Genomic DNA, 9,097 nt, shown 5'->3' on the forward strand with positions numbered 1-9,097 from the left:
CTACTTTTATTTAATCAAGGAGAATTTCATCATTTCTCCAACTTGATTGCTTTAAAAATGTTGTCATAGGGCACCAACCCAGAACCTCACAGGCAAGGCTGCTGAGAAGCCCCAGCTCTACCCACTTCTAGGCAACCTCCCTCCAAGTCTTTTTCATACTTTCAGCCAACTCCCAAGGGATTTAGCACTCATTCCTCCACTCCTCACAGCTGTCACCACCTGCTCTATTTCCTGGGGTTCCTCCCCCACCCCAACCCACCCAAGACTAGTTATGGTCTGACACAGTTTCCTTAGCTCCCCCTTTCCTTTCTGTCTCTGAAAATAAATATGAACACTGTTTACCTACCGAGGGAATAGACTATAAAGACCAACCTATAATCCAGCTGTCTCTGCCATTGTCATAAGCACATCCTCTGTGGGAGACCCATCCACCCTCTTGTGCCTGACTTCCCCCTTAGACTCTGCAAAGAATGAAATTGGTATTTTTTTTTTTTTTTAGCTTTTCTTCCAGTATTTGCCTTTTCAGCTAGTACCACATTCCCTAGAGTGGCCGTTCACTGCATACACAATGATTGCAGCATGAAATAATATATAGTTAAACAATAAAATCCTGGGCTGAATGGTGCCAGAAGGAAGTAGGTGGGCCAGGCGAGGTGGCCTACGCCTGTAATCCTAGCATTCTGGGAGGCCGAGGTGGGAGGATCACTTGAGCTCAGGAGTTCAAGACCAGCCTGAGCCCTGAGCAAGAGCGAGACCCTGTCTCTACTAAAAAAATAGAAAAAACTAGCTGGGCACCAGCTGGTGCACACCTATAGTCCCAGCTACTCGGGAGGCTGAGGCAGGAGGATTGCTTGAGCTCAGGAGTTTGAGGTGCAGTGAGCTATGATGATGCCACTGCACTCTAGCCTGGGCAAAAAAAAAAAAAAGGAAGTAGGCACTCTTCACTTGGCTATTCTAACCACTCATTTATAGTCACCAGCCTGAACTTTGTAGGCATCTGAGTTTCCCCCTTCTGCCTTAGACCTCTCTAGGCTGAATGCTTACCAAGACCAATCAAATCTATAAATTTCTAGTGTGTGCTGTTAAAAGGGTACTATCTAAAGTCAGAAGTAGCACATTTGAGCCTTGGATTTCCCATGTATTAGATGGGCAAACGTGGCACCCTCTCCCCACGGACTCCTTTAACTCTTCTCACCATACCCAGACAAGAGACACTGGTAACCACCTGTGGCCAACACCTCAACTCTCACCCAGGTAAGGATTCAAAATCCCTTTCCTTTAGTCTGCTTTGAACCATTTGTCGGATTTGCTCTCCAGTTCCAAGCTGATTGAATTTGCATCTTGGCTTTCTCATATTTTCCCCCTGGATTTATCAGGCCTCTTACTTTTTTTCTTGGAACTGACCAGTGACTCCATAGAATGCTGCCTCTGGCAATTTCCTTTGACCCAACAGGAAAATTAGATTAATCCCCTACAAGAGCAGGGGCCATGTTGTATCTCTCTCATCCACAATGACAGAATGGTGTCCTCTGTTTGGTGTGTACAGATCATCAAATTTTGTTGTTAATAATGATGATGTTGAAGACTGTGGCTTTCATGACTAGTTCTGCTTTGAGAATACATTCCAGCCAGGTGCAGTGGCTTGAGCCCATAATCCCAGCTACTTGGGAGGCTGAGGTGGGAGGAGCCCTTGGGCCCAGGAGTTTGAGGCTGCAGTGAGCTATGATCACACCACTACACTTCCTGGGTGACAAAGCAGGTCTTCATCCTAGCAGCCATATGATAGATTTATATATATGCAGGGGGACAGTATGTGACTATGATTATGAATTCTGTAGCCACAGTGCAAATCCTTGTTCTGTCATTTTCTAGCTATGTGACGTTGGTTAAGCTACTTAACTTCTCTAGACCTCAGTTTCCTCATCTGTAAACTGGGGATAATGACAATTCTTACTTTCTTACTTCAGAAGGTTGTTGTGAAGATTAAATGAGTTAACATTAGTAATGAACTTGGAAAGTGTTTGATGTATATATAATAAGCACAAAAGTGTTTGTCAAACAGATTTAAAAAAACTCAAACTGATCTTCTACCCTCCTAGATGGTATTAAAATATCGTCATTTGGAACAGGTGAAAAACATCTTCATGTGGTCCAGGCAGAGTTTCACAATGGATTTAATTGTAATTGTTTTGTTTAGTAGTGAATGTTTTTAGTTTTCAATCGCTAGTGACAATCATCCAGTAGATAAATAGGTGTGATGTGGATTACTTTAAAGCTTAGCCATGAGGGCCTTTTTTTTTGTTGTTTTTACAAAGTTCCTTTAAAATGGAAATATCTTGGGGATAGTGAGCAGCAAGATGGACGGGGGATTCTTCCGCGGAACAAGTGCGGAACAGGATAATCGGTTCAGCAACAAACAGAAGAAACTACTGAAGCAGCTGAAGTTTGCAGAGTGCCTAGAAAAAAAGGTGGACATGAGCAAAGTAAATTTGGAGGTTATAAAGCCTCGGATAACAAAACGAGTAACAGAAATCCTTGGGTTTGAAGATGATGTTGTGATTGAGTTTATATTCAACCAGCTGAAAGTGAAGAATCCAGACTCCAAAATGATGCAAATCAACCTGACTGGGTTTTTGAATGGAAAAAATGCTAGAGAATTTATGGGAGAACTGTGGCCCCTGCTGCTAAGTGCACAAGAAAACATCGCGGGAATTCCCTCTGCTTTCCTAGAACTGAAGAAAGAAGAAATAAAACAGAGGCAGATTGAACAGGAAAAATTGGCATCTATGAAAAAGCAAGATGAAGACAAAGATAAGAGGGATAAGGAAGAAAAAGAAAGCAGCAGAGAAAAAAGGGAGCGATCTCGGAGCCCAAGAAGACGCAAATCCAGATCTCCTTCCCCTGGAAGACGATCTTCCCCTGTCAGGAGACAGAGAAAGCGCAGTCATTCTCGATCTCCCCGTCACAGAACCAAGAGCGGAGTCCTTCCCCTGCTCCAGAAAAGAAGGAAAAAACTCCAGAGCTCCCAGAACCTTCAGTAAAAGCAAAAGAACCTTCAGTACAAGAGGCAACTTCTACTAGTGACATCCTGAAAGTTCCCAAGCCCGAACCTATACCAGAGCCTAAAGGACCTTCTCCAGAAAAAAATTCCAAAAAAGAAAAGGAAAAGGAGAAGACTCGACCGAGATCTCGGTCACGTTCCAAATCAAGATCCCGGACAAGGTCTCGCTCTCCTCATACTCGACCTAGACGGCGCCATAGATCCCGATCAAGGTCATACTCCCCTAGGAGGCGCCCAAGCCCAAGATGGCGCCCATCTCCTCGAAGAAGAGCTCCACCGAGACGAATGCCTCCTCCACCACGGCATAGAAGGAGTAGATCTCCCGTAAGATGAAGAAGGCGTTCGTCAGCATCTTTGTCTGGGAGTAGCTCATCATCCTCTTCATCTCGTTCCCGGTCACCGCCAAAGAAGCCTCCCAAGAGGACATCCAGCCCCCCTCGAAACACTCGTAGGTTATCTCCTTCAGCAAGTCCTCCAAGGCGACGGCACAGGCGATCACCTCCTGCAACTCCACCACCCAAAACTCGGCATTCCCCAACACCCCAGCAATCAAATCGTACAAGAAAAAGTCGTGTTTCTGTGTCTCCAGGGAGGACTTAAGGTCAAGTGACAAAACATAAAGGTACTGAGAAAAGAGAGTCCCCCTCACCAGCACCGAAGCCTGGAAAAGTAGAGTTATCCGAATCGGAAGAAGATAAAGGTAGCAAAATGGCTGCAGCAGATTCTGTGCAGCAGAGACGCCAATACAGACGACAGAACCAGCGGTCTTCATCTGACTCGGGTTCCTCCTCCTCAGAAGATGAACGACCCAAGAGGTCCCACGTGAAGAAGGGTGAGGTAGGCAGGCGGCGGAGACATCCCCCTTCCCGGAGTGCCTCTCCGTCACCACGAGAGCGCCAAAAAGAGACTTCCCCTCGTGGTAGACGGAGGAGAAGTCCTTCCCCGCCACCCACTAGAAGGCGACCTTCACCTTCCCCTGCTCCTCCTCCTCGAAGGCGCAGGTCTCCTACACCACCACCACGACGAAGGACTCCTCCTCCTCCCCCACATCGGCGCACGCCTTCTCCTAGAAGACACTCTCCTCCAATACAGAGGAGATACTCTCCTCCACCTCCAAAGAGAACGGCTTCCCCCCCTCCCCCTCCCAAACGAAGGGCATCACCATCTCCACCCCCAAAGCGTCGGGTCTCCCACTCTCCACCTCCCAAAGAAAGAAGCCCCCCAGTCACCAAGAGACAATCGCCTTCATTATCATCAAAGCATAGGAAAGGATCTTCCCCCAGCCGCTCTACGCGGGAGGCCCGCTCAACACAACCAAACAAACGGCATTCGCCCTCACCACGGCCTCGAGCTCCTCAGACTTCCTCACGTCCTCCACCGGTTCGAAGAGGAGCATCGTCATCACCCCAAAGAAGGCAGTCCCCATCTCCAAGTACTAGGCCTTTTAGGAGAGTCTCCAGGACTCCGGAACCTAAAAAGACAAAAAAGGCTGCCTCACCAAGCCCACAGTCTGTAAGGCGGGTCTCATCCTCCCGAGCTGCCTCTGGGTCTCCTGAGCCAGCAGCTAAAAAGCTCCCAGCACCTCCATCCCCTGTCCAGTCTCAGTCACCCTCTACCAACTGGTCACCAGCTGTACCGGTCAAAAAGGCTAAAAGCCCAGCACCAAGTCCATCACTGGAGAGAAATTCAGATCAAGAAGGAGGTGGAAAGAAAAAGAAGAAAAAGAAGGACAAGAAACACAAAAAGGATAAAAAGCACAAAAAACACAAGAAGGAAAAGGCTATGGCTGCAGCTGCTGCAGCTACTGTGACCCCTGCAGCCATTGCTGCTGCCACAACCACATCAGCACCAGAAGAACCAGAGGCAGCGCCAGAGCCTAAGAAGGAGACTGAAAGTGAAGCTGAAGATAACCTTGATGACTTAGAAAAGTACCTGAGTGAAAAGGCCCTGAGATCAATGAGGAAGGCTCAAGTGTCTCCACAGTCTTAGGTGGAAATGTTTGTTATGATGTAAATTTTATTTGGTTTGTACGCAATTCAATTTCAAAATTGCTAAAATGTGTTTGAGCTTTAGACTATAACATTTGTTGTAATAATTGCTAGGTTGAAGTTCACCATGTTAAAAAAAAAAAAAAAGGGCATGGATTTACATTGCAAAAGGTGTCCACAGTGTATTAGTGACATTCTTTCATTGACAGCTGACATAAATTCATTTGGAGTGAAATATTTTAAGCCAAAAAAAATTCCCTGTTTAAAAAAAGGGGGTTTAAATATTGTTGGCATTCTTATGGTTCCTTTAAATGCCCCTGGCTATTCCCAGAGGGTTTTTTTCCCTTTTTTTTCTTTTTCTTTACTTTTTCTCCTTTAAGTCTTAGAACCCATTTAAGTTATGCTTTCAACCTTGTATGGTTTGTAAGCTTGCCCAGAAATAAGACCACTGTTGAACTACCACAAAAGTATAAATGAATATTTTAATGCCACAATCTTTTCTGTTGCCTGTGGAGTCTCTGCTGAAACGAATCAGGATTCAAGCTCTAGGATGAGACAAAATGAACGCATGTTGTTTGCCAGGACACTGTGGGTTTATATTGATGTATAACAAGTTGATTTGGAACACTGGAGTTTCATTCTATTCTGTTCCGTTTTTGTTTTTTGTTTTTTTCTTCCTCTTTTGTAAAGGCAATTAACTAGTCCCAGGAAGGATCTTTCAGTTACATAAAATTTGTTTTATGCAATGTCATGGCTCCATTCATATTTTTGTCTTATTCTTCCAATTGGTATATACAACTTTCAGAGCTCTTGTATTTGGAAGGCTGGAAGGGCCCAGACTTTGAAATAGTGTCTTGGTTTCACTGTTTTTTTTTTTTGTTTTTTTTTTTAAACTAAAGCTATATAAAGCTTGTGGATTAAACAGAATAAATTTCTAAATTTAAAAAAATGGAAATATCTTTCACATAAAACAAAGAGACACTTAGAAAGTGTGTAAGTATGGTGGAAACATTAACATGTTTTAAGCTTTTTTATACATTTATTTTTACAAATTAAGACTTACTAATATCTTAAAAGGGAACAGTTAAGTCATTGTACATCCTTAAAATGGTCTACTATGCAGCTGTTTGAAAGAATGCAGTAAATTTATATACACCCATGTGGAACAGCCACTCAGCTATATCATGATAAAAAAGGAAAGTGTATTTGGTATGCACATACAGGCTTTTGGAACATTCTATTGTAGTAAATGGATTTTAGTCCATTTTCTGTTGCTTTATAACAGAATACCTGAAACTGTAATTTATAAAGAAAGAAAAATTTTTTCTTACAGTTTTGGAGGCTGAGAAGTCCTAGGTTGAGGGGGGCATCTGGTGAGACCCCTCTTGCTGGTGGGGCCTCTGCAGAGTCCCAAGATGGCACAGGACATCACACACCAAAGGGACTAAGCATCCTAGCTCAGATCTCTCTTCTTACAAAGCCACCAGTCCTGCTCCCATGATAACTCATTAACCCATTAATCCATTATTCCATGGATAAATTAATCCATTCATGAGAGCAGAGCCCTCATGACCCAATCACCTCTTGAAGGTCGCACCCCTCAACACTGCCACCTTGGGGATTAAATTTCAACATGAGTTTTGAGTTTTGCTATTCAAACCCTAGCAGTAGGTCACACTCAAAATAAAGTATAAGTAAAAAGCAACTTTATTTGTTCCTTTCACTGCCTCTTTAAATCTTGGAGGGAATTGTGTGCAGGTGCCTCATAACATTTTTTGTCACTTGGATAAGATAAAGTCCCCTGAGCAGTTTTATTTCCAATAATAGTTTCATTTCTCTAGTTCAATTGGCCAGTCTAGTGAAACAACTGCAGCTCTAAACCCCTGTGTAAACGAGCGCTCATCGCTGCCTCCAGCTCCGCTCTGCTGTAAGCAGGAGGAATGGGGCAGCCCGAGAGGCTCCTCACTTCTCAGCTTCTCGGCCTTGGTCTGCCGCTGCCTCTGCCCTGCTTCTCTAGGTAACTTTGGCTCATCCAGGGTTGAAAAGAAGAGACAGAAGTAAAAGACAGGAAAGGTCTTACTCGACTGATGACCAGGTAATTCTCACTGGGGCCTTCTAGAAGTAGCGATTCTGGTTCTTATTCTTCCCCTCTTCTATGCTTTTCTCAGAGACACCCCAACTTGGAACTTGCAATGCCTGTGATGTGGCTGATGCTTTTCTCTGGCAGGCCACTTACTCCTTGGACCCTCAGCCTTTGGATGCCTGACAGTTCACCACAAACCCGCATTCTTTTGGGGTCTCATGTATCTCCAGGCAGCCTGATTTGAAAAGGGCAATGTGCTTCTGAAGGCCATTTCAGGTTGGTTTTTGTCGATGAGTCCACTTGGTCCTCACAGCAACACAGCTCACTCCCAGGGAAGCCTGGCCGCTCTCCATTCTCTGCCTCTGCAGACCCCAAACCACAGCTTGTAACCTTAGACTTCTGCATGTCCCTCAAACTCTGGGGGATGCTATTCAGCTTATCCCTAGAAATGCCTTTTTTTTTTGGAGACAGACTCTCGCTCTGTTGCCCAGGTTAGAGCGCAGTGGCATCATCATATAGCTCACTGCAACCTCAAAATCCTGGGCTCAAGTGATCCTCCTGCCTTAGGCTCCCAAGTAGCTAGAACTATAGGCAGGTGCCATCCACCCATCTAATTTTTCTATTTTTTTGTAGAGATGGGGTCTCTTGCTCAGGCTGGTCTCAAACTCATGGCCTCAAGCAATCCTCCCAGAGTGCTGGGATTATAGGTGTGAGCCACCAAGCCCACCTGTTTTTATTTTCTTTTATTTTATTTTTTAAAGAGATAAGGTCTCACTCACTCTATTACACAGGCTGGAGTGCAGTGTCACAATCATAACTCACTGCAACCTCAAACTCCCAGGCTCGAGCAATCCTCCTGGCTCCCAAGTAGCTGGAACTACAGGTCTGTGCCACCATGCCTGGCTAATTTTTTTTTCACTTTTAGTAGAGATGGAGTCTTGCCATGCTGCCCAGGCTGGTCTCAAATTCCTGGCCACAAGTGAGACTCCTGCCTCAGCCTCCCAAAGTGCTAGGATTACAAGTGTGAGCCACCACATCTGTCCTCTAGAAGTGATTTTTTTGAAGGCTTTTTCTTGGTCTACAATAAGGAGAAACACTAGCTTCCTGAGCCCTGTGGGCATGAGGAAAACACAGAAGCATGACACAATGCTCTGTAAAGAAAATTCTCTCTTTGTTGCCACTTCGATGTCAAGCCTTTTATACCCTCAAGATTGGCTAAGGCTTGTAAAGCCAGTTTTTGATTCTTGCTTTTGTAAATCCTATTTGGGAAGTAGCCTTCCTCTTTGGAATGTGTTTGTGATGTCTACTATTTTCTCCTAACTTTTGAGGCTCCACCTGAAACTAAGACAGAAAGAACCTCATTATAGCGTTCTATTTAACTTACTGATCCAGAGAATGCCTCTTCAAGATGTTAAAAAGCATACATTTCAACACATTTAAAGATCTAATTGGCTTTTATTAGTAATTCATGAGTTGGGCAGCATCCTGTCCAAAATAGAGGGAGCTCTGTTGGGCATGGCAGAACAGTTGGTTTTTATAAGGTGACATGATCAGCAAAAAGGAAACAGAAAGGCCGGGCACGGTGGCTCACGCCTGTAATCCTAGCACTCTGGGAGGCTGAGGCGGGTGGATCGCTCGAGGTCAGGAGTTCAAGACCAGCCTGAGCAAGAGCAAGACCCCATCTCTACTAAAAATAGAAAGAAATTATCTGGCCAACTAAAAATACATATATAGAAAAAATTAGCCGGGCATGGTGGTGCATGCCTGTAGTCCCAGCTACTCGGGAGGCTGAGGCAGTAGGATCGCTTAAGCCCAGGAGTTTGAGGTTGCTGTGAGCTAGGCTGACGCCATGGCACTCACTCTAGCCTGGGCAACAAAGCGAGACTCTGTCTCAAAAAAAAAAAAAAAAAAAGAAAAAAGGAAACATAATAATAATAATTTTAAAAAGCAGATTGGCTAACATAA

General features: G+C 44.5%; 1 pseudogene; it reads left to right on the forward strand.

Annotated features, from left to right (window-relative positions):
• Positions 1–2,357: 2,357 nt before the first annotated feature.
• Positions 2,358–5,291, forward strand: LOC138384325 (serine/arginine repetitive matrix protein 1 pseudogene; annotated as a pseudogene).
• Positions 5,292–9,097: the final 3,806 nt, after the last annotated feature.

This window comes from Eulemur rufifrons, chromosome 6, assembly GCF_041146395.1.
Source record: "Eulemur rufifrons isolate Redbay chromosome 6, OSU_ERuf_1, whole genome shotgun sequence".
NCBI classification, from domain to species: Eukaryota; Metazoa; Chordata; class Mammalia; order Primates; family Lemuridae; genus Eulemur; species Eulemur rufifrons.